Below are 26,900 nucleotides of genomic sequence, written 5' to 3'. Positions count from 1 at the left end.
TTTTAGTTCAACTTGAAGCACAGTCCTATACCAGCGAATATTACTACACATTGACCCGCCCTCTCCCTCTTTTTCTCACCTGATTGGACCTTTACTCCTAAGAACAACCAATGAATGAGACAAAGTTATCTGCTGCTTCCTGTTTATGCCCAGCCTCTTGTCCTGTGGCATTTTTAGGCCTATTTCTTACACCAATCAAATGCTTTGGATAGATGTGTAGAGGAGAGGAGAAGGGAGGGGAGGAGAGGAGAGGAGAGGAGAGGAGAGGAGAGGAGAGGAGAGGAGAGGAGAGGAGAGGAGAGGAGAGGAGAGGAGAGGAGAGGAGAGGAGAGGAGAGGAGGGGGGGAGAGGGGATGGGATGGGAGAGGAGATTCGAGAGGAAGATGGGATGGAAGAGAGAGGAGAGGAGAGATTAGAGAGGAGGAGAGAGGGGAGAAGAGAGGAGAGGAAGCTACTTTAGACTGTTCTGTCTGCTGACATTTCTAAAGTACAAACTGAATTGATCCAGCTTCATAGCTTTTATAGCAATGTGTGTTTATCAATAAAATGACAATATTTCCAATGCGTTGTCTGATATCTCCTGGTCATCTGTGAGTATAGCCGCGGGAAGTAGTTTGGGGGTGCTGAGTAGTTTTTTTCTGGTGGGGGACACAGATTTGTTTCCTCCCTACAAACAGCTGTATCACTGCACTGGGGGATGCTGCAGCACCTTCAGCTCCATGCTTCCCGCGGCTCTGTCTGTGAGCTCTGTTTTATTCTTCAGTCTATTGTATCATCTAGGGCCAAAAGTAGTTCACTATGTAGGGAATAGGGTGCCATTTGAGACAAACTCTTAGCTTCAACAATTCTCCTAACAATGCTGCTGTTCTGCACTAATCAATCATAACGCTGAAGGTAGCCCATGGTTAATATCCATAGACTGTATACACAACCAAGGCTATGATAAATGATGTGTGGGGTATTGGCACAACCTGGTGGCCATCCACAGTATTACAGCCTACGCCTGTTTGACACAAGCCAAGGCAGTCGGGGAAAAGTTGCCTTCCTGTGGATGGTAATGGTAGAGACAGAGTCAAATGGTAACACAATAAGCTTTGGCAGAGGCAACACAGGGTTATATTGTATTTCATGGTACAATATCAAACAAACAATGTTAAAAACCTTTTTGTGTGGTCTTGGAAATTATTGAAAGGAAGAGTATTCTTTGTAATCGGGGTGAAACGCAACAGAGAAAACTACAAGGTGGAACCGTATATGGAGCAGTGGGCTGCCCGACCGGACCAATAACAGAGTAACACCGCTGTCACATGGAAGCAGAGTATGAGGCTATCCGCTAAAACAGACGCTTTTTAAATGAACATTTCTGTGTGTATTTAGCTTTATAAACCTTTCTCTTGAAGAGTTAACCTGTGCGACTTCAACACACCATGGAATCGGAAGGGATGTCGCACCATGCAGTAAGTCACGATACTGAACTGTCCCGTTCCGTATTGTGGTCCAGACACTAACTGATAACATTAGGTAGCCAGTCGGTGAGCTTGTTAGTTATCCTTCCATGAGGAATAGACCGGAAGAAGGAGATAGATAGTTATTTATCTACCGAGCTACCGTTACCTCTGTTACTTTCGGAGATGAAACAAAGCCACCGAGTCTTCAGCTAATATGACATTTGAAAACGTTACAGCTCATATGCTGTCTTTTCTCTACAGGGTGAGACTGAGACGGGACGTTAGTTCTTGTCCTTGTTGTTTCTCTCGGGTTGTGTATTGGCACCTTGTCGCCCGCTGGGGGCGCTGTTAGGTTAGATAGAAGTCTATACACTCCACTGGTGGACAAAGTACCCAATTGTCATACTTGAGTAAACGTAAATATACTTTAAACCACTGATGAACTCAAGAGTCACAACCTTTCAGAAACCCCTTTATTCGTACATTTTACACATACTCAGAATTTGACTTGGCGATGTGGTGTGATATGGTGCTGCTAGCCATAGACAACATACAGAGACAGAATTTACACTTTATATACATTTTACAAAATAGATCAAGTGAGGATATTCGGCAAGCGGTACCGGAGCACCAAGTTTAGGTCCAAGAGGCTTCTAAACAGTTTCTACCCCCAAGACATAAGACTCCTGAACATCTAATCAAATGGCCACCCCTCCCTCTTTCATACCACTGCCACTCTCTGTTATTATCTATGCATAGTCACTTTTTACTTTTTTATTTTACCCCCTTTTCTCCCCAATTTTGTGGTATCCAATTCTTAGTAGTTACTATCTTGTCTCATCGCTACAACTCCCGTACGGGCTCGGGAGAGACGAAGGTCGAAAGTCATGCGCCCTCCGATACACAACCCAACCAAGCCGCACTGCTTCTTAACACAGCATCCAACCCGGAAGCCAGCCGCACCAATGTGTCGGAGGAAACACCGTTACCCATGGAGAACTTGGTTAGCGCGCACTGCGCCCGGCCCGCCACAGGAGGCGCTGATGAGACAAGGACATCCCTTTATTTTATTTCTTTTATTTAACTACCTACATTATTTATTTTCTCAACTGCGTTGTTGGTTAAGGTCTTGTCAGTCAGCATTTCACTGTGTGGTCTACTATACCTGTTGTATTCAGCATTTCACTGTGAGGTCTACTACACCTGTTGTATTCAGCATTTCACTGTGTGGTCTACTACACCTGTTGTATTCAGCATTTCACTGTGTGGTCTACTACACCTGTTGTATTCAGCATTTCACTGTGAGGTCTACTACACCTGTTGTATTCAGCATTTCACTGTGTGGTCTACTACACCTGTTGTATTCAGCATTTCACTGTGTGGTCTACTATACCTGTTGTATTCAGCATTTCACTGTGAGGTCTACTATACCTGTTGTATTCAGCATTTCACTGTGAGGTCTACTACACCTGTTGTATTCAGCATTTCACTGTGTGGTCTACTATACCTGTTGTATTCAGCATTTCACTGTGTGGTCTACTATACCTGTTGTATTCAGCATTTCACTGTGTGGTCTACTATACCTGTTGTATTCAGCATTTCACTGTGTGGTCTACTATACCTGTTGTATTCAGCATTTCACTGTAAGGTCTACTACACCTGTTGTATTCAGCATTTCACTGTGAGGTCTACTACACCTGTTGTATTCAGCATTTCACTGTGAGGTCTACTACACCTGTTGTATTCAGCATTTCACTGTAAGGTCTACCTACACCTGTTGTATTCAGCATTTCACTGTGAGGTCTACTACACCTGTTGTATTCAGCATTTCACTGTGAGGTCTACTACACCTGTTGTATTCAGCATTTCACTGTGAGGTCTACTATACCTGTTGTATTCATCATTTCACTGTGTGGTCTACTATACCTGTTGTATTCAGCATTTCACTGTAAGGTCTACTACACCTGTTGTATTCAGCATTTCACTGTGAGGTCTACTATACCTGTTGTATTCATCATTTCACTGTGTGGTCTACTACACCTGTTGTATTCATCATTTCACTGTGTGGTCTACTATACCTGTTGTATTCAGCATTTCACTGTGTGGTCTACTATACCTGTTGTATTCAGCATTTCACTGTGTGGTCTACTATACCTGTTGTATTCAGCATTTCACTGTGTGGTCTACTACACCTGTTGTATTCATCATTTCACTGTGAGGTCTACTACACCTGTTTATTTGGCGCATGTGACAAATAACATTGGATTTGATTTACAATTTAAAGTGTAAATATATATATTTTCCGTTGTGTAAATGCAAGAGTCCATTCTTGAGTTTAACCATGATGAAGTGCAAAGCTGATCTCTCTGTGTGTGTGACAGGTCAGTTCATCAGTAGATGTGTCTCAGAGTGTTGAGGAGGACCCTTTAGTGGACGGACCGCTGATCTCCCATGATGCCCTGCAGTCTGCTATCAGGAGAGAATTCACAACTCTCCCCACGCACTGTCCTGCTGTCCTGCTGCTGCTGCTGCAGGTACACACATCCCTGTTGTAGTTAAAACACACACACACACACACATCCCTGTTGTAGTGTAAACACACACACACACACACACACATCCCTGTTGTAGTGTAAACACACACACACATCCCTGTTGTAGTGTAAACACACACACACATCCCTGTTGTAGTGTAAACACACACACACACATCCCTGTTGTAGTGTAAACACACACACACACATCCCTGTTGTAGTTAAAACATACACACACACACACACACACACACACATCCCTGTTGTAGTGTAAACACACACACACACACACACACACACACATCCCTGTTGTAGTGTACACACACACACACACACACACACACACACACATCCCTGTTGTAGTGTACACACACACACATCCCTGTTGTAGTGTACACACACACATCCCTGTTGTAGTTAAAACACACACACACACACACATCCCTGTTGTAGTGTAAACACACACACACACACACACACACATCCCTGTTGTAGTGTACACACACACACACACACACACACACACACACACACATCCCTGTTGTAGTGTAAACACACACACACATCCCTGTTGTAGTGTAAACACACACACACATCCCTGTTGTAGTGTAAACACACACACACATCCCTGTTGTAGTGTAAACACACACACACATCCCTGTTGTAGTGTAAACACACACACACACATCCCTGTTGTAGTGTAAACACACACACACACATCCCTGTTGTAGTGTAAACACACACACACACACATCCCTGTTGTAGTGTAAACACACACACACACACATCCCTGTTGTAGTGTAAACACACACACACACACATCCCTGTTGTAGTGTAAACACACACACACACACATCCCTGTTGTAGTGTAAACACACACACACACACATCCCTGTTGTAGTGTAAACACACACACACACACACATCCCTGTTGTAGTGTAAACACACACACAACACACACATCCCTGTTGTAGTGTAAACACACACACACACATCCCTGTTGTAGTGTAAACACACACACACACATCCCTGTTGTAGTGTAAACACACACACACACATCCCTGTTGTAGTGTAAACACACACACACACATCCCTGTTGTAGTGTAAACACACACACACACATCCCCGTTGTAGTGTAAACACACACACACACATCCCCGTTGTCGTGTAAACACACACATCCCCGTTGTAGTGTAAACACACACATCCCTGTTGTAGTGTAAACACACACATCCCTGTTGTAGTGTAAACACACACACACACATCCCTGTTGTAGTGTAAAGACACACGCACACCTGTTGTAGTGTAAAGACACACACACACCTGTGTTGTAGTGTAAAGACACACACACACACACACACCTCTGTTGTAGTGTAAAGACACACACACACACACCTGTGTTGTAGTGTAAAGACACACACACACACACACACACCTGTGTTGTAGTGTAAAGACACACACACACACCTGTGTTGTAGTGTAAAGACACACACACACACCTGTGTTGTAGTGTAAAGACACACACACACACACACCTGTGTTGTAGTGTAAAGACACACACACACACCTGTGTTGTAGTGTAAAGACACACACACACACATCCCTGTTGTAGTGTAAAGACACACACACACATCCCTGTTGTAGTGTAAAGACACACACACACACACCTGTGTTGTAGTGTAAAGACACACACACACACACCTGTGTTGTAGTGTAAAGACACACACACACACACACACCTGTGTTGTAGTGTAAAAACACACACACACACCTGTGTTGTAGTGTAAAGACACACACACACACACACACCTGTGTTGTAGTGTAAAGACACACACACACACACCTGTGTTGTAGTGTAAAGACACACACACACACCAGTGTTGTAGTGTAAAGACACACACGCCAGTGTTGTAGTGTAAAGACACACACACACACACACACACCTGTGTTGTAGTGTAAAGACACACACACACACACACCTGTGTTGTAGTGTAAAGACACACACACACACACACCTGTGTTGTAGTGTTAAGACACACACACACACACACCTGTGTTGTAGTGTTAAGACACACACACACACACACCTGTGTTGTAGTGTTAAGACACACACACACACACACCTGTGTTGTAGTGTTAAGACACACACACACACACACCTGTGTTGTAGTGTTAAGACACACACACACACACACCTGTGTTGTAGTGTTAAGACACACACACACACACACCTGTGTTGTAGTGTTAAGACACACACACACACACACACACCTGTGTTGTAGTGTAAAGACACACACACACACACACACACACCTGTGTTGTAGTGTAAAGACACACACACACACACACCTGTGTTGTAGTGTAAAGACACACACACACACACACCTGTGTTGTAGTGTAAAGACACACACACACACACACCTGTGTTGTAGTGTAAAGACACACACACACACACACCTGTGTTGTAGTGTAAAGACACACACACACACACACCTGTGTTGTAGTGTAAAGACACACACACACACACACACCTGTGTTGTAGTGTAAAGACACACACACACACACACACACCTGTGTTGTAGTGTAAAGACACACACACACACCTGTGTTGTAGTGTAAAGACACACACACACATCCCTGTTGTAGTGTAAAGACACATACACACACCTGTGTTGTAGTGTAAAGACACACACACACACACCTGTGTTGTAGTGTAAAGACACACACACACACACACACCTGTGTTGTAGTGTAAAGACACACACACACACACACACCTGTGCTGTAGTGTAAAGACACACACACACATCCCTGTTGTAGTGTAAAGACACACACACACACACCTGTGTTGTAGTGTAAAGACACACACACACACACACACCTGTGTTGTAGTGTAAAGACACACACACACACACACACCTGTGTTGTAGTGTAAAGACACACACACATCCTGTTGTAGTGTAAAGACACACACACCACACACACCTGTGTTGTAGTGTAAAGACACACACACACACACACCTGTGTTGTAGTGTAAAGACACACACACACACCTGTGTTGTAGTGTAAAGACACACACACACACCTGTGTTGTAGTGTAAAGACACACACACACACCTGTGTTGTAGTGTAAAGACACACACACACACCAGTGTTGTAGTGTAAAGACACACACGCCAGTGTTGTAGTGTAAAGACACACACACACAAACCTGTGTTGTAGTGTAAAGACACACACACACACACACACCTGTGTTGTAGTGTAAAGACACACACACACACACACACCTGTGTTGTAGTGTAAAGACACACACACACACACACACCTGTGTTGTAGTGTTAAGACACACACACACACACACACACCTGTGTTGTAGTGTTAAGACACACACACACACACACCTGTGTTGTAGTGTTAAGACACACACACACACACACCTGTGTTGTAGTGTTAAGACACACACACACACACACCTGTGTTGTAGTGTAAAGACACACACACACACACCTGTGTTGTAGTGTAAAGACACACACACACACACACCTGTGTTGTAGTGTAAAGACACACACACACACACACCTGTGTTGTAGTGTAAAGACACACACACACACACACACACACCTGTGTTGTAGTGTAAAGACACACACACACACACACACACACCAGTGTTGTAGTGTAAAGACACACACACACACACACCTGTGTTGTAGTGTAAAGACACACACACACACACACCAGTGTTGTAGTGTAAAGACACACACACACACACACACACACCTGTGTTGTAGTGTAAAGACACACACACACACACACCTGTGTTGTAGTGTAAAGACACACACACACACACACCTGTGTTGTAGTGTAAAGACACACACACACACACACCTGTGTTGTAGTGTAAAGACACACACACACACACACCTGTGTTGTAGTGTAAAGACACACACACACACACACCTGTGTTGTAGTGTAAAGACACACACACACACACCTGTGTTGTAGTGTAAAGACACACACACACACACACCTGTGTTGTAGTGTAAAGACACACACACACACACACCTGTGTTGTAGTGTTAAGACACACACACACACACACCTGTGTTGTAGTGTTAAGACACACACACACACACACCTGTGTTGTAGTGTAAAGACACACACACACACACACCTGTGTTGTAGTGTAAAGACACACACACACACACACACACCTGTGTTGTAGTGTAAAGACACACACACACACACCAGTGTTGTAGTGTAAAGACACACACACACACACACACCTGTGTTGTAGTGTAAAGACACACACACACACACCAGTGTAAAGCTTCAGTTAAGCCCATTAATGTTCTGCTGATGTTTGTTTAATCACAGAATAATAGATTACAGACAACTGACCTCTCCTCAGCATGTTGACTACACCAGCATTACAGACAACTGACCACTCCTCAGCATGTTGACTACACCAGCATTACAGACAACTGACCTCTCCTCAGCATGTTGACTACACCAGTATTACAAACAACTGACCACTCCTCAGCATGTTGACTACACCAGTATTACAGACAACTGACCTCTCCTCAGCATGTTGACTACACCAGTATTACAGACAACTGACCTCTCCTCAGCATGTTGACTACACCAGTATTATAGACAACTGACCACTCCTCAGCATGTTGACTACACCAGTATTACAGACAACTGACCTCTCCTCAGCATGTTGACTACACCAGTATTACAGACAACTGACCTCTCCTCAGCATGTTGACTACACCAGTATTACAGACAACTGACCACTCCTCAGCATGTTGACTACACCAGTATTACAGACAACTGACCTCTCCTCAGCATGTTGACTACACCAGTATTACAGACAACTGACCTCTCCTCAGCATGTTGACTACACCAGTATTACAGACAACTGACCACTCCTCAGCATGTTGACTACACCAGCATTACAGACAACTGACCACTCCTCAGCATGTTGACTACACCAGTATTACAGACAACTGACCTCTCCTCAGCATGTTGACTACACCAGTATTACAGACAACTGACCTCTCCTCAGCATGTTGACTACACCAGTATTACAGACAACTGACCTCTCCTCAGCATGTTGACTACACCAGTATTACAGACAACTGACCTCTCCTCAGCATGTTGACTACACCAGTATTACAGACAACTGACCTCTCCTCAGCATGTTGACTACACCAGTATTACAGACAACTGACCTCTCCTCAGCATGTTGACTACACCAGTATTACAGACAACTGACCACTCCTCAGCATGTTGACTACACCAGTATTACAGACAACTGACCTCTCCTCAGCATGTTGACTACACCAGTATTACAGACAACTGACCTCTCCTCAGCATGTTGACTACACCAGTATTACAGACAACTGACCTCTCCTCAGCATGTTGACTACACCAGTATTACAGACAACTGACCACTCCTCAGCATGTTGACTACACCAGTATTACAGACAACTGACCTCTCCTCAGCATGTTGACTACACCAGCATTACAGACAACTGACCTCTCCTCAGCATGTTGACTACACCAGTATTACAGACAACTGACCTCTCCTCAGCATGTTGACTACACCAGTATTACAGACAACTGACCTCTCCTCAGCATGTTGACTACACCAGTATTACAGACAACTGACCACTCCTCAGCATGTTGACTACACCAGTATTACAGACAACTGACCACTCCTCAGCATGTTGACTACACCAGCATTACAGACAACTGACCACTCCTCAGCATGTTGACTACACCAGCATTACAGACAACTGACCTCTCCTTATATAGTCAGCATGTTGACTACACCAGCATTACAGACAACTGACCTCTCCTCAGCATGTTGACTACACCAGCATTACAGACAACTGACCACTCCTCAGCATGTTGACTACACCAGTATTACAGACAACTGACCTCTCCTCAGCATGTTGACTACACCAGCATTACAGACAACTGACCACTCCTCAGCATGTTGACTACACCAGCATTACAGACAACTGACCTCTCCTTATATAGTCAGCATGTTGACTACACCAGCATTACAGACAACTGACCTCTCCTCAGCATGTTGACTACACCAGCATTACAGACAACTGACCACTCCTCAGCATGTTGACTACACCAGCATTACAGACAACTGACCTCTCCTCAGCATGTTGACTACACCAGCATTATAGACAACTGACCTCTCCTCAGCATGTTGACTACACCAGCATTACAGACAACTGACCACTCCTTATATAGTCAGCATGTTGACTACACCAGCATTACAGACAACTGACCTCTCTCTGTAGTCCTCTGATCCTCGACTTCTGCGATGTCATTTACAAAATAGCTTCCAATACCCTACTCAATAAATTGGATGCAGTCTATCACAGTGCCATCCGTTTTATCACCAAAGCCCCATATACTACCCACCATTGCGACCTGTACGCTCTCGTTGGCTGGCCCTCGCTTCATACTCGTCGCCAAACCCACTGGCTCCAGGTTATCTGCAAGACCCTGCTAGGTAAAGTCCCCCCTTATCTCAGCTCGCTGGTCACCATAGCATCACCCACCTGTAGCACACGCTCCAGCAGGTATATCTCTCTAGTCACCCCCAAAACCAATTCTTTCTTTGGCCGCCTCTCCTTCCAGTTCTCTGCTGCCAATGACTGGAACGAACTACAAAAATCTCTGAAACTGGAAACACTTATCTCCCTCACTAGCTTTAAGCACCAACTGTCAGAGCAGCTCACAGATTACTGCACCTGTACATAGACCACCTATAATTTAGCCCAAACAACTACCTCTTTCCAACTGTATTTATTTTGCTCCTTTGCACCCCATTATTTCTCTCTCTACTTTGCACATTCTTCCACTGTCAAATCTACCATTCCAGTGTTTTACTTGCTATATTGTATTTACTTTGCCACCATGGCCTTTTCTTTGCCTTTACCTCCCTTATCTCACCTCATTTGCTCACATTGTACTGTGGGGAGAACAAGTATTTGATACTCTGTCGATTTCGCAGGTTTTCCTACTTACAAAGCATGTAAAGGTCTGTAATTTTTATCATAGGTACACTTCAACTGTGAGAGACGGAATCTAAAACAAAAATCCAGAAAATCACATTGTATGATTTTTAAGTCGGCTTTCTATTCCGCAACAAAGCCTCCTTCACTCAAGCCGCCAAGCTTACCCTAGTAAAACTGACTATCCTACCGATCCTCGACTTCGGCGATGTCATCTACAAAATGGCTTCCAACACTCTACTCAGCAAACTGGATGCAGTCTATCACAGTGCCATCCGTTTTGTCACTAAAGCACCTTATACTACCCACCACTGCGACTTGTATGCTCTAGTCGGCTGGCCCTCGCTACATATTCGTCGCCAGACCCACTGGCTCCAGGTCATCTACAAGTCTATGCTAGGTAAAGCTCCGCCTTATCTCAGCTCACTGGTCACGATGGCAACACCCATCCGTAGCACGCGCTCCAGCAGGTGTATCTCACTGATCATCCCTAAAGCCAACACCTCATTTGGCCGCCTTTCGTTCCAGTACTCTGCTGCCTGTGACTGGAACGAATTGCAAAAATCGCTGAAGTTGGAGACTTTCATCTCCCTCACCAACTTCAAACATCAGCTATCTGAGCAGCTAACCGATCGCTGCAGCTGTACATAGTCTATTGGTAAATAGCCCACCCTTTTCACCTACCTCATCCCCGTACTGTTTTTATTTATTTACTTTTCTGCTCTTTTGCACACCAATATCTCTACCTGTACATGACCATCTGATCATTCATCACTCCAGTGTTAATCTGCAAAATTGTAATTATTTGCCTACCTCCTCATGCCTTTTGCACACATTGTATATAGACTCCCCCTTTGGTTTCTACTGTGTTATTGACTTGTTAATTGTTTACTCCATGTGTAACTCTTTGTTGTCTGCTCACACTGCTATGCTTTATCTTGGCCAGGTCGCAGTTGCAAATGAGAACTTGTTCTCAACTGGCCTACCTGGTTAAATAAAGGTGTTCTCAACTAGCCTACCTGGTTAAATAAAGGTGTTCTCAACTAGCCTACCTGGTTAAATAAAGGTGTTCTCAACTAGCCTACCTGGTTAAATAAAGGTGTTCTCAACTAGCCTACCTGGTTAAATAAAGGTGTTCTCAACTAGCCTACCTGGTTAAATAAAGGTGTTCTCAACTAGCCTACCTGGTTAAATAAAGGTGTTCTCAACTAGCCTACCTGGTTAAATAAAGGTGTTCTCAACTAGCCTACCTGGTTAAATAAAGGTGTTCTCAACTAGCCTACCTGGTTAAATAAAGGTGTTCTCAACTAGCCTACCTGGTTAAATAAAGGTGTTCTCAACTAGCCTACCTGGTTAAATAAAGGTGTTCTCAACTAGCCTACCTGGTTAAATAAAGGTGTTCTCAACTAGCCTACCTGGTTAAATAAAGGTGTTCTCAACTAGCCTACCTGGTTAAATAAAGGTGTTCTCAACTAGCCTACCTGGTTAAATAAAGGTGTTCTCAACTAGCCTACCTGGTTAAATAAAGGTGTTCTCAACTAGCCTACCTGGTTAAATAAAGGTGTTCTCAACTAGCCTACCTGGTTAAATAAAGGTGTTCTCAACTAGCCTACCTGGTTAAATAAAGGTGTTCTCAACTAGCCTACCTGGTTAAATAAAGGTGTTCTCAACTAGCCTACCTGGTTAAATAAAGGTGAAATAAAAATAAATAAAAAATAAAAGTAATTAATTAGCATTTTATTACATGACATAAGTATATGATCACCTACCAACCAGTAAGAATTCCAGCTCTCACAGACCTGTTAGTTTTTCTTTAAGAAGCCCTCCTGTTCTCCACTCTGCACCTGTTTGAACTGATGTCCTATATTACCTGTATTAACTGCACCTGTTTGAACTCGTTACCTGTATAAAAGACACCTGTCCACACACTCAATCAATCTACTCTTATTAAATAAAGGGGAAATAGAATAAATAATGAAATAGTCCATGTTTGTCTGACAGGTGTTCTCTCTGTGTCCCCAGGTGGTGTATGTGTCTCTGTCTGACAGGTGTTCTCTCTGTGTCCCCAGGTGGTGTATGTGTCTCTGTCTGACAGGTGTTCTCTCTGTGTCCCCAGGTGGTGTATGTGTCTCTGTCTGACAGGTGTTCTCTCTGTGTCCCCAGGTGGTGTATGTGTCTCTGTCTGACAGGTGTTCTCTCTGTGTCCCCAGGTGGTGTATGTGTCTCTGTCTGACAGGTGTTCTCTCTGTGTCCCCAGGTGGTGTATGTGTCTCTGTCTGACAGGTGTTCTCTCTGTGTCCCCAGGTGGTGTATGTGTCTCTGTCTGACAGGTGTTCTCTCTGTGTCCCCAGGTGGTGTATGTGTCTCTGTCTGACAGGTGTTCTCTCTGTGTCCCCAGGTGGTGTATGTGTCTCTGTCTGACAGGTGTTCTCTCTGTGTCCCCAGGTGGTGTATGTGTCTCTGTCTGACAGGTGTTCTCTCTGTGTCCCCAGGTGGTGTATGCGTCTCTGTCTGACAGGTGTTCTCTCTGTGTCCCCAGGTGGTGTATGTGTCTCTGTCTGACAGGTGTTCTCTCTGTGTCCCCAGGTGGTGTATGTGTCTCTGTCTGACAGGTGTTCTCTCTGTGTCCCCAGGTGGTGTATGTGTCTCTGTCTGACAGGTGTTCTCTCTGTGTCCCCAGGTGGTGTATGTGTCTCTGTCTGACAGGTGTTCTCTCTGTGTCCCCAGGTGGTGTATGTGTCTCTGTCTGACAGGTGTTCTCTCTGTGTCCCCAGGTGGTGTATGTGTCTCTGTCTGACAGGTGTTCTCTCTGTGTCCCCAGGTGGTGTATGTGTCTCTGTCTGACAGGTGTTCTCTCTGTGTCCCCAGGTGGTGTATGTGTCTCTGAGTGTGTGTGTTGCTGTAGTGTGTGTGTTGGAGGTTGGCCGGGAGGAGTGTGTCCGTGTGTTGGGTAATGTTCGGGGGCAGAGTGTGGTGGTGATTGGGAAGGTGTTTGTGTGGCTGTGTGTGTTGTTGTTTGGTGTGTGTGTTCAGCATCACCACAGCCGAGTGAGGAGCAGAGGATACCTCCGTTTCTACAGAGACAACCGCACCCTGAAACACCTGCCCTTCCTCATCCACTCTGCAGGTACACCTGCATCTCAGTGCAATAGGCATCACTACAGTCCTTGGTTCGAATCCAGGCTGTATCACATCCGACCGTGGTAAGGAGTCCCATAGGGCGGTTTGGCCCATCGTCTTCCGGGTTTGGCCCATCGTCGTCCGGGTTTGGCCGGGGGGAAGGCCGTCGTCGTCCGGGTTTGGCCCATCGTCGTCCGGGTTTGGCCCATCGTCGTCCGGGTTTGGCCCATCGTCGTCCGGGTTTGGCCGGGGTGAAGGCCGTCGTCGTCCGGGTTTGGCCCATCGTCGTCTGGGTTTGGCCCATCGTCGTCCGGGTTTGGCCGGGGGGAAGGCCGTCGTTGTCCGGGTTTGGCCCATCGTCGTCCGGGTTTGGCCGGGGGGGAAGGCCGTCGTCGTCTGGGTTTGGCCCATCGTCGTCCGGGTTTGGCCGGGGTGAAGGCCGTCGTCGTCAATAAGAATCAGTTCTTAACTGACTAGTTAAATAAAGGTTCAATCATAAATCCATAAATCCTGCAGGTCCACATCCTGGTACTCGTCCACCTCCTAACCCTAACATCCTGGTACTCGTCCACCTCCTAACCCTAACATCCTGGTACTCGTCCACCTCCTAACCCTAACATCCTGGTACTCGTCCACCTCCTAACCCTAACATCCTGGTACTCGTCCACCTCCTAACCCTAACATCCTGGTACTCGTCCACCTCCTAACCCTAACATCCTGGTACTCGTCCACCTCCTAACCCTAACATCCTGGTACTCGTCCACCTCCTAACCCTAACATCCTGGTACTCGTCCACCTCCTAACCCTAACATCCTGGTACTCGTCCACCTCCTAACCCTAACATCCTGGTACTCGTCCACCTCCTAACCCTAACATCCTGTTACTCGTCCACCTCCTAACCCTAACATCCTGGTACTCGTCCACCTCCTAACCCTAACATCCTGGTACTCGTCCACCTCCTAACCCTAACATCCTGGTACTCGTCCACCTCCTAACCCTAACATCCTGGTACTCGTCCACCTCCTAACCCTAACATCCTGGTACTCGTCCACCTCCTAACCCTAACATCCTGGTACTCGTCCACCTCCTAACCCTAACATCCTGGTACTCGTCCACCTCCTAACCCTAACATCCTGGTACTCGTCCACCTCCTAACCCTAACATCCTGGTACTCGTTTCTGTGTAGTTGTTGGTTAGTTCTCCTACAGTTGAATGTTTTGCAGCGGGTCCACCTCCTACCACACAGAGGAGACACACATTAAGCTTACCTTTTACTGTGTGTGTGTGTGTGTGTGTGTGTGTGTGTGTGTGTGTGTGTGTAGGGAACACGGCGGTGTTGGTGGTCATGTCAGCTGATCTGCCAGAGGCGGATCATCTTCCTGTTTATCTGCTGCTAGGGATTCTGGGACTGGAGCTCCTGGTCCTCTCTGCCTTGTCTGATCATCTACACAGGTACCCCTCTCCCCCCTCCCCCAGCCTGTCTATAGAGTGATCTACATCACAGGTACCCCCCCCCCCCCCCCCCCCCCCAGCCTGTCTATAGAGTGATCTACATCACAGGTACCACTCTCCCCCTCCCCCAGCCTGTCTATAGAGTGATCTACATCACAGGGTACCCCCCCCCCCCCAGCCTGTCTATAGAGTGATCTACATCACAGGTAACCCCCCCCCCAGCCTGTCTATAGAGTGATCTACATCACAGGTACCACTCTCCCCCTCCCCAGCCTGTCTATAGAGTGATCTACATCACAGGTACCACTCTCCCCTCCCCCAGCCTGTCTATAGAGTGATCTACATCACAGGTACCTCTCTCCCCCTCCCCTCCCCAGCCTTCTATAGAGTGATCTACATCACAGGTACCCCTCTCCCCCTCCCCTCCCCCAGCCTGTCTATAGAGTGATCTACATCACAGGTACCCCTCTCCCCCTCCCCTCCCCCAGCCTGTCTATAGAGTGATCTACATCACAGGTACCCCTCTCCCCCTCCCTCCCCTCCCCAGCCTGTCTATAGAGTGATCTACATCACAGGTACCCCTCTCCCCCTCCCCTCCCCCAGCCTGTCTATAGAGTGATCTACATCACAGGTACCCCTCTCCCCCTCCCCTCCCCCAGCCTGTCTATAGAGTGATCTACATCACAGGTACCCCTCTCCCCCTCCCCTCCCCCAGCCTGTCTATAGAGTGATCTACATCACAGGTACCCCTCTCCCCCTCCCCTCCCCCAGCCTGTCTATAGAGTGATCTACATCACAGGTACCCCTCTCCCCTCCCCCTCCCCCAGCCTGTCTATAGAGTGATCTACATCACAGGTACCCCTCTCCCCCCTCTCCCAGCCTGTCTATAGAGTGATCTACATCACAGGTACCCCCCTCCCCCAGCCTGTCTATAGAGTGATCTACATCACAGGTACCCCCCTCCCCCTCACCCAGCCTGTCTATAGAGTGATCTACATCACAGGTACCCCTCTCCCCCTCCCCCAGCCTGTCTATAGAGTGATCTACATCACAGGTACCCCTCTCCCCCTCCCCCAGCCTGTCTATAGAGTGATCTACATCACAGGTACCCCTCTCCCCCTCCCCCAGCCTGTCTATAGAGTGATCTACATCACAGGTACCCCTCTCCCCCTCCCCCAGATCTACATCACAGGTACCCCTCTCCCCCTCCCCCCAGCCTGTCTATAGAGTGATCTACATCACAGGTACCCCTCTCCCCCTCCCCCAGCCTGTCTATAGAGTGATCTACATCACAGGTACCCCTCTCCCCCTCCCCCAGATCTACATCACAGGTACCCCTCTCCCCCTCCCCCCAGCCTGTCTATAGAGTGATCTACATCACAGGTACCCCTCTCCCCCTCCCCCAGCCTGTCTATAGAGTGATCTACATCACAGGTACCCCTCTCCCCCTCCCCCAGATCTACATCACAGGTACCCCTCTCCCCCTCCCCCAGCCTGTCTATAGAGTGATCTACATCACAGGTACCCCTCTCCCCCTCCCCCAGCCTGTCTATAGAGTGATCTACATCACAGGTACCCCTCTCCCCCTCCCCCAGCCTGTCTATAGAGTGATCTACATCACAGGTACCCCTCTCCCCCTCCCCCAGATCTACATCACAGGTACCCCTCTCCCCCTCCCCCAGCCTGTCTATAGAGTGATCTACATCACAGGTACCCCTCTCCCCCTCCCCCAGCCTGTCTATAGAGTGATCTACATCACAGGTACCCCTCTCCCCCTCCCCCAGATCTACATCACAGGTACCCCTCTCCCCCTCCCCCAGCCTGTCTATAGAGTGATCTACATCACAGGTACCCCTCTCCCCCCTCCCCCAGCCTGTCTATAGAGTGATCTACATCACAGGTACCCCTCTCCCCCTCCACCAGCCTGTCTATAGAGTGATCTACATCACAGGTACCCCTCTCCCCCTCCCCCAGCCTGTCTAATCTGCATCACAACGGCCTGTCTAATGTCGGAGAGGGGGTACCTGTCCTGCTCTATTCAGACACACAATAGAATAACAATCCCTATTCAGCCCTCTCTCTCTTTCTCTCAATTTCAATTCAATTTAAGGGCTTTATTGGTCTGGGAAACATATGTTAACATCGCCAAAGTGAAATAGACTAAACAAAAATGAAATGAACATTAAACAGAAGTTCCAAAGCATAAAGACATGTTAAATGTCATATAATGTCTGTATAAAGTGTTGTAACGATGTGCAAATAGTTGACGTACAAAAGGAAAATAAATAAGCATAAATATGGGTTGTATTTACAATGGTGTTTGTTCTTCACTGGTTGCCATTTTCTTGTGGAAATATGTCTCTCTAATATGGTCATACATTGGGCAGGAGGTTAGGAAGTGCAGCTCAGTTTCCACCTCATTTTGTGGGCAGTGAGCACATAGCCTGTCTTCTCTTGAGAGCCATGTCTGCCTACGGCGGCCTTTCTCAATAGCAAGGCTATGCTCACTGAGTCTGTACATAGTCAAAGCTTTCCTTAATTTTGGGTCAGTCACAGTGGTCAGGTATTCTGCCGCTGTGTACTCTCTGTGTAGGGCCAAATAGCATTCTAGTTTGCTCAGTTTTTTTGTTAATTCTTTCCAATGTGTTAAGTAGTTATCTTTTTGTTTTCTCATGATTTTATTGGGTCTAATTGCATTGCTGTCATGGGGCTCTGTAGGGTGTGTTTGTGTTTGAGAACAGAGCCCCAGGACCAGCTTGCTTTGGGGACTCTTCTCCAGGTTCATCTCTCTGTAGGTGATGGCTTTGTTATGGAAGGTTTGGGAATAGCTTCCTTTTAAGTGGTTGTAGAATTTAACATCTCTTTTCTGGATTTTGATCATTTGCGGGTATCGGCCTAATTCTGCTCTGCGTGCATTATTTGGTATTCTACGTTGTACACGGAGGATATTTTTGCAGAATTCTGCATGTAGAGTCTCTATGGTGTTGTCCCATTTTGTGAATTCTTGGTTGGTGAGCGGACCCCAGACCTCACAACCATAAAGGGCAATGGGTTCTATAACTGATTCAAGCATTTTTAGTCAGATCCTAATTGGTATGTTGAAATTTATGTTCCTTTTGAAGGCATAGAAGGCCCTTGCCTTGTCTCTCAGATCGTTCACAGCTTTGTGGAAGTTACCTGTGGAGTTGATGTTTAGGCTGAGGTATGTATAGTTGTTTGTGTGCTCTAGGGCAACAGTGTCTAGATGGAATTTGTATTCGTGGTCATGGCGACTGGACCTTTTTTAGAACACCGTTATTTTTGTCTTGCTGAGATTTACTGCCAGGTCTGACAGAATCTGTGCAGAAGATCTGGGTGCTGCTGTAGGCCCTCCTTGGTTGGTGACAGACTTCAGATTCTAGTAGGGTGAGGCCGGGTGCTGCAGACTGTTCTAGTGCCCGCGCCAATTCGTTAATATATATGTTGAAAAGGGTGGGGCTGAAGCTGCATCCCTGTCTCACCCCACGGCCCTGTGAAAAGAAATGTGTATGTTTCTTGACAATTTTACCCGCACACTTGTTGTTTGTGTACATGGATTTTATAATGTCATATGTTTTTCCCCCCAACACCACTCTCCATCAATTTGTACAGCAGACCCTCATGTACAGCAGACCCTCATGTACAGCAGACCCTCATGTACAGCAGACCCTCATGTACAGCAGACCCTCATGTACAGCAGACCCTCATGTACAGCAGACCCTCATGTACAGCAGACCCTCATGTACAGCAGACCCTCATGTACAGCAGACCCTCATGTGCAGGGTGGTTTGTTTGTCATTTAGGATGTGCAGGGTGGTTTGTTAGTCATTTAGGATGTGTAGGGTGAATATGTGGTTTGTTTGTCATTTAGGATGTGTAGGGTGAATATGTGGTTTGTTTGTCATTTAGGATGTGCAGGGTGGTTTGTTAGTCATTTAGGATGTGCAGGGTGAATATGTGGTTTGTTTGTCATTTAGGATGTGCAGGGTGGTTTGTTAGTCATTTAGGATGTGCAGGGTGGTTTGTTAGTCATTTAGGATGTGTAGGGTGAATACGTGGTTTGTTTGTCATTTAGGATGTGCAGGGTGGTTTGTTAGTCATTTAGGATGTGCAGGGTGAATATGTGGTTTGTTTGTCATTTAGGATGTGCAGGGTGGTTTGTTAGTCATTTAGGATGTGCAGGGTGGTTTGTTAGTCATTTAGGATGTGCAGGGTGAATATGTGGGTTGTTAGTCATTTAGGATGTGTAGGGTGAATACGTGGTTTGTTAGGTAATTTGGTAAAAAGCCAATTTGACATTTACTCTTCAACTCTCTCTTTCTTTGGTAGATCGTGGCTCTACAACACCTTAGTTGGTAGATCGCGGCTCTACAACATCTTAGTTGGTAGATCGCGGCTCTACAACACCTTAGTTGGTAGATTGTGGCTCTACAACACCTTAGTTGGTAGATCGCGGTTCTACAACACCTTCGTTGGTAGATTGTGTCTCTACAACACCTTCGTTGGTGGATCGCGGCTCTACAACACCTTAGTTGGTAGATTGCGGCTCTACAACACCTTAGTTGGTAGATTGTGGCTCTACAACACCTTAGTTGGTAGATCGTGGCTCTACAACACCTTAGTTGGTGGATCGCGGCTCTACAACACCTTCGTTGGTAGGTCGCGGCTCTACAACACCTTAAGACCTTTGCAGACTATACAATTTCCGTCTCAGACAAAATGTCCACGTCGTTGACAAATTCTTAGGTGGTAAACGATTGCCGGATGTCTTGGCTGGTTCAGTGTGACAGGGTCTAGGTCTGCTGGTTCAGTACCACTACGTCTTGGCTCCTCGTTCAGTGAGTCAGGGTCTAGGTCTGCTGGTTCAGTACCACTACGTCTTGGCTGGTTCAGTGAGACAGGGTCTAGGTCTGCTGGTTCAGTACCACTACGTCTTGGCTGGTTCAGTGAGACAGGGTCTAGGTCTGCTGGTTCAGTACCACCACGTCTTGGCTGGTTCAGTGAGACAGGGTCTAGGTCTGCTGGTTCAGTACCACTACGTCTTGGCTGGTTCAGTGAGACAGGGTCTAGGTCTGCTGGTTCAGTACCACCACGTCTTGGCTGGTTCAGTGAGACAGGGTCTAGGTCTGCTGGTTCAGTACCACTACGTCTTGACTGGTTCAGTACAACTACGTCTTGGCTGGTTCAGTGAGACAGGGTCTAGGTCTGCTGGTTCAGTGAGACAGGGTCTAGGTCTGCTGGTTCAGTACCACTACATCTTGGCTGGTTCAGTACCACTACGTCTTGGCTCCTCGTTCAGTGAGACAGGGTCTAGGTCTGCTGGTTCAGTACCACTACGTCTTGGCTGGTTCAGTGAGACACGGTCTAGGTCTGCTGGTTCAGTACCACTACGTCTTGGCTGGTTCAGTACCACTACGTCTTGGCTGGTTCAGTACCACTATGTCTTGGCTGGTTCAGTACCACTATGTCTTGACTGGTTCAGTACCACTACGTCTTGCCTGGTTCAGTACCACTACGTCTTGGCTGGTTCAGTACCACTACGTCTTGGCTGAATCAGTACCACTTCGTCTTGGCTGGTTCAGTACCACTACGTCTTGGCTGGTTCAGTACCACTACGTCTTGGCTGGTTCAGTACCACTACGTCTTGGCTGGTTCAGTACCACTACGTCTTGGCTGGTTCAGTGTGACAGGGTCTAGGTCTGCTGGTTCAGTACCACTATGTCTTGGCTGGTTCAGTGTGACAGGGTCTAGGTCTGCTGGTTCAGTACCACTGCGTCTTGGCTGGTTCAGTACCGCTACGTCTTGGCTGGTTCAGTGTGACAGGGTCTAGGTCTGCTGGTTCAGTACTACGTGTGGTCGTAGGCTCTGATTAAGTTCTCAGTGTCAGAAATCTGGAGCCTTTTTATGTCGTGTGGCAGGTGTTGCGAGCCGATTCTGGTGACTGACTGACCAATAGGAACACGGCTGACACCGAGTATGCGCACAATAATATGATTATTTTGAATAGGTAGATTAATATAATAGTGTGATTTAAAGATTGATATGCCTTGCAAGAAGAATGTTTCCCTCATCTTGTTTACGTGACATCTGAAATCATTTGAGTCATTTAGGAGATGTGATTTACAGGAGAGATTAGGGTTAAGTGCATTGCTCAAGGGCACATTGACAGATGTTTCACCTAGTCGTCTCTGGGATTCGAACCAGCGACCTTTCGGTTAATGGCCGAACGCTCAACAACCGCTAGGCTACCTGTCTCTTCACTCTTAAACGTTGAGAGAGGCTTGGCTGCTGCCACATGATCAAAAACACAGCTGCAGTTGACTTGTCGGCTGACGTAGCCTCGCAGGCCTATCGCAGAATGTACCATTTGCTTCAGTTCTGTAAATCACAATCTGGCCAGGTTACTGAGCTAACATATGGAGTTGTTTTAAGATGGCCCAATCTGGCCAGGTTACTGAGCTAACATATGGAGTTGTTTTAAGATGGTCCAATCTGGCCAGGTTACTGAGCTAACATATGGAGTTGTTTTAAGATGGTCCAATCTGGCCAGGTTACTGAGCTAACATATGGAGTTGTTTTAAGATGGTCCAATCTGGCCAGGTTACTGAGCTAACATATGGAGTTGTTTTAAGATGGCCCAATCTGGCCAGGTTACTGAGCTAACATATGGAGTTGTTTTAAGATGGCCCAATCTGGCCAGGTTACTGAGCTAACATATGGAGTTGTTTTAAGATGGTCCAATCTGGCCAGGTTACTGAGCTAACATATGGAGTTGTTTTAAGATGGCCCAATCTGGCCAGGTTACTGAGCTAACATATGGAGTTGTTTTAAGATGGCCCAATCTGGCCAGGTTACTGAGCTAACATATGGAGTTGTTTTAAGATGGCCCAATCTGGGCAGGTTACTGAGCTAACATATGGAGTTGTTTTAAGATGGCCCAATCTGGCCAGGTTACTGAGCTAACATATGGAGTTGTTTTAAGATGGCCCAATCTGGGCAGGTTACTGAGCTAACATATGGAGTTGTTTTAAGATGGTCCAATCTGGCCAGGTTACTGAGCTAACATATGGAGTTGTTTTAAGATGGCCCAATCTGGCCAGGTTACTGAGCTAACATATGGAGTTGTTTTAAGATGGCCATACTATGGGTCTTTTAGCTCTTTGATTTAGAATTTTAGTGAGAATACTTTTCGGGATGTCTCCTGGTCTGATAAACACCTCTGTAGCTCTGACACCTTCCACTGCAGATGGGATGTCTCCTGGTCTGATAAACACCTCTGTAGCTCTGACACCTTCCACTGCAGATGGGATGTCTCCTGGTCTGATAAACACCTCTGTAGCTCTGACACCTTCCACTGCAGATGGGATGTCTCCTGGTCTGACAAACACCTCTGTAGCTCTGACACCTTCCACTGCAGATGGGGAAGGCCGACATTGGTGTATAGAGTGCATGAGGAGGGAGGAGAGAGAGGGGGAGGGGGAGAGAGAGAGAGAGAGGAGGGGGGAGAGGGAGGGCTACTGTAGATAAGAGAGAACTCTTTCACATTGAGATGGGCTTTATCCTGTCCACAGGCTACACACACTGATCTCAGGTCAGATTAGTGGTGTGAGGCTCGACCACACTGAGATGGGCTTTATCCTGCCCACAGGCTACACACACTGATCTCAGGTCAGATTAGTGGTGTGAGGCTCGACCACACTGAGATGGGCTTTATCCTGTCCACAGGCTACACACACTGATCTCAGGTCAGATTAGTGGTGTGAGGCTCGACCACACTGAGATGGGCTTTATCCTGTCCACAGGCTACACACACTGATCTCAGGTCAGATTAGTGGTGTGAGGCTCGACCACACTGAGATGGGCTTTATCCTGCCCACAGGCTACACACACTGATCTCAGGTCAGATTAGTGGTGTGAGGCTCGACCACACTGAGATGGGCTTTATCCTGCCCACAGGCTACACACACTGATCTCAGGTCAGATTAGTGGTGTGAGGCTCGACCACACTGAGATGGGCTTTATCCTGTCCACAGGCTACACACACTGATCTCAGGTCAGATTAGTGGTGTGAGGCTCGACCACACTGAGATGGGCTTTATCCTGTCCACAGGCTACACACACTGATCTCAGGTCAGATTAGTGGTGTGAGGCTCGACCACACTGAGATGGGCTTTATCCTGCCCACAGGCTACACACACTGATCTCAGGTCAGATTAGTGGTGTGAGGCTCGACCACACTGAGATGGGCTTTATCCTGCCCACAGGCTACACACACTGATCTCAGGTCAGATTAGTGGTGTGAGGCTCGACCACACTGAGATGGGCTTTATCCTGCCCACAGGCTACACACACTGATCTCAGGTCAGATTAGTGGTGTGAGGCTCGACCACACTGAGATGGGCTTTATCCTGTCCACAGGCTACACACACTGATCTCAGGTCAGATTAGTGGTGTGGGCCTCGACCACACTGAGATGGGCTTTATCCTGCCCACAGGCTACACACACTGATCTCAGGTCAGATTAGTGGTGTGAGGCTCGACCACACTGAGATGGGCTTTATCCTGCCCACAGGCTACACACACTGATCTCAGGTCAGATTAGTGGTGTGAGGCTCGACCACACTGAGATGGGCTTTATCCTGCCCACAGGCTACACACACTGATCTCAGGTCAGATTAGTGGTGTGAGGCTCGACCACACTGAGATGGGCTTTATCCTGCCCACAGGCTACACACACTGATCTCAGGTCAGATTAGTGGTGTGAGGCTCGACCACACTGAGATGGGCTTTATCCTGCCCACAGGCTACACACACTGATCTCAGGTCAGATTAGTGGTGTGAGGCTCGACCACACTGAGATGGGCTTTATCCTGCCCACAGGCTACACACACTGATCTCAGGTCAGATTAGTGGTGTGAGGCTCGACCACACTGAGATGGGCTTTATCCTGTCCACAGGCTACACACACTGATCTCAGGTCAGATTAGTGGTGTGAGGCTCGACCACACTGAGATGGGCTTTATCCTGTCCACAGGCTACACACACTGATCTCAGGTCAGATTAGTGGTGTGAGGCTCGACCACACTGAGATGGGCTTTATCCTGCCCACAGGCTACACACACTGATCTCAGGTCAGATTAGTGGTGTGAGGCTCGACCACACTGAGATGGGCTTTATCCTGCCCACAGGCTACACACACTGATCTCAGGTCAGATTAGTGGTGTGAGGCTCGACCACACTGAGATGGGCTTTATCCTGTCCACAGGCTACACACACTGATCTCAGGTCAGATTAGTGGTGTGAGGCTCGACCACACTGAGATGGGCTTTATCCTGTCCACAGGCTACACACACTGATCTCAGGTCAGATTAGTGGTGTGAGGCTCGACCACACTGAGATGGGCTTTATCCTGCCCACAGGCTACACACACTGATCTCAGGTCAGATTAGTGGTGTGAGGCTCGACCACACTGAGATGGGCTTTATCCTGCCCACAGGCTACACACACTGATCTCAGGTCAGATTAGTGGTGTGAGGCTCGACCACACTGAGATGGGCTTTATCCTGTCCACAGGCTACACACACTGATCTCAGGTCAGATTAGTGGTGTGAGGCTCGACCACACTGAGATGGGCTTTATCCTGTCCACAGGCTACACACACTGATCTCAGGTCAGATTAGTGGTGTGAGGCTCGACCACACTGAGATGGGCTTTATCCTGTCCACAGGCTACACACACTGATCTCAGGTCAGATTAGTGGTGTGAGGCTCGACCACACTGAGATGGGCTTTATCCTGTCCACAGGCTACACACACTGATCTCAGGTCAGATTAGTGGTGTGAGGCTCGACCACACTGAGATGGGCTTTATCCTGCCCACAGGCTACACACACTGATCTCAGGTCAGATTAGTGGTGTGAGGCTCGACCACACTGAGATGGGCTTTATCCTGTCCACAGGCTACACACACTGATCTCAGGTCAGATTAGTGGTGTGAGGCTCGACCACACTGAGATGGGCTTTATCCTGCCCACAGGCTACACACACTGATCTCAGGTCAGATTAGTGGTGTGAGGCTCGACCACACTGAGATGGGCTTTATCCTGCCCACAGGCTACACACACTGATCTCAGGTCAGATTAGTGGTGTGAGGCTCGACCACACTGAGATGGGCTTTATCCTGCCCACAGGCTACACACACTGATCTCAGGTCAGATTAGTGGTGTGAGGCTCGACCACACTGAGATGGGCTTTATCCTGCCCACAGGCTACACACACTGATCTCAGGTCAGATTAGTGGTGTGAGGCTCGACCACACTGAGATGGGCTTTATCCTGCCCACAGGCTACACACACTGATCTCAGGTCAGATTAGTGGTGTGAGGCTCGACCACACTGAGATGGGCTTTATCCTGCCCACAGGCTACACACACTGATCTCAGGTCAGATTAGTGGTGTGAGGCTCGACCACACTGAGATGGGCTTTATCCTGCCCACAGGCTACACACACTGATCTCAGGTCAGATTAGTGGTGTGAGGCTCGACCACACTGAGATGGGCTTTATCCTGCCCACAGGCTACACACACTGATCTCAGGTCAGATTAGTGGTGTGAGGCTCGACCACACTGAGATGGGCTTTATCCTGTCCACAGGCTACACACACTGATCTCAGGTCAGATTAGTGGTGTGAGGCTCGACCACACTGAGATGGGCTTTATCCTGCCCACAGGCTACACACACTGATCTCAGGTCAGATTAGTGGTGTGAGGCTCGACCACACTGAGATGGGCTTTATCCTGCCCACAGGCTACACACACTGATCTCAGGTCAGATTAGTGGTGTGAGGCTCGACCACACTGAGATGGGCTTTATCCTGCCCACAGGCTACACACACTGATCTCAGGTCAGATTAGTGGTGTGAGGCTCGACCACACTGAGATGGGCTTTATCCTGCCCACAGGCTACACACACTGATCTCAGGTCAGATTAGTGGTGTGAGGCTCGACCACACTGAGATGGGCTTTATCCTGCCCACAGGCTACACACACTGATCTCAGGTCAGATTAGTGGTGTGAGGCTCGACCACACTGAGATGGGCTTTATCCTGCCCACAGGCTACACACACTGATCTCAGGTCAGATTAGTGGTGTGAGGCTCGACCACACACACAATTGACCAACAATACGGACAAGAATAAGAGATAAAAGTGGGGAGGCAGGTAGCCTAGTGGTTAGAGGAGGCAGGTAGCCTAGTGGTTAGAGGAGGCAGGTAGCCTAGTGGTTA

At 47.5% G+C, this 26,900-nt stretch overlaps 1 pseudogene; it reads left to right on the top strand.

Annotated features, from left to right (window-relative positions):
- Positions 1 to 971: 971 nt before the first annotated feature.
- The window catches only part of LOC116371894 (transmembrane protein 192-like), a 61,792-nt pseudogene continuing 35,863 nt past the window's right edge, over positions 972 to 26,900 (top strand).

This window comes from Oncorhynchus kisutch, unplaced genomic scaffold (genome assembly GCF_002021735.2).
Source record: "Oncorhynchus kisutch isolate 150728-3 unplaced genomic scaffold, Okis_V2 scaffold3815, whole genome shotgun sequence".
Classification (NCBI taxonomy): domain Eukaryota; kingdom Metazoa; phylum Chordata; class Actinopteri; order Salmoniformes; family Salmonidae; genus Oncorhynchus; species Oncorhynchus kisutch.
Note: the sequence above shows the minus strand (reverse complement) of the source record. Positions and strands in the feature narration are given on the sequence as shown.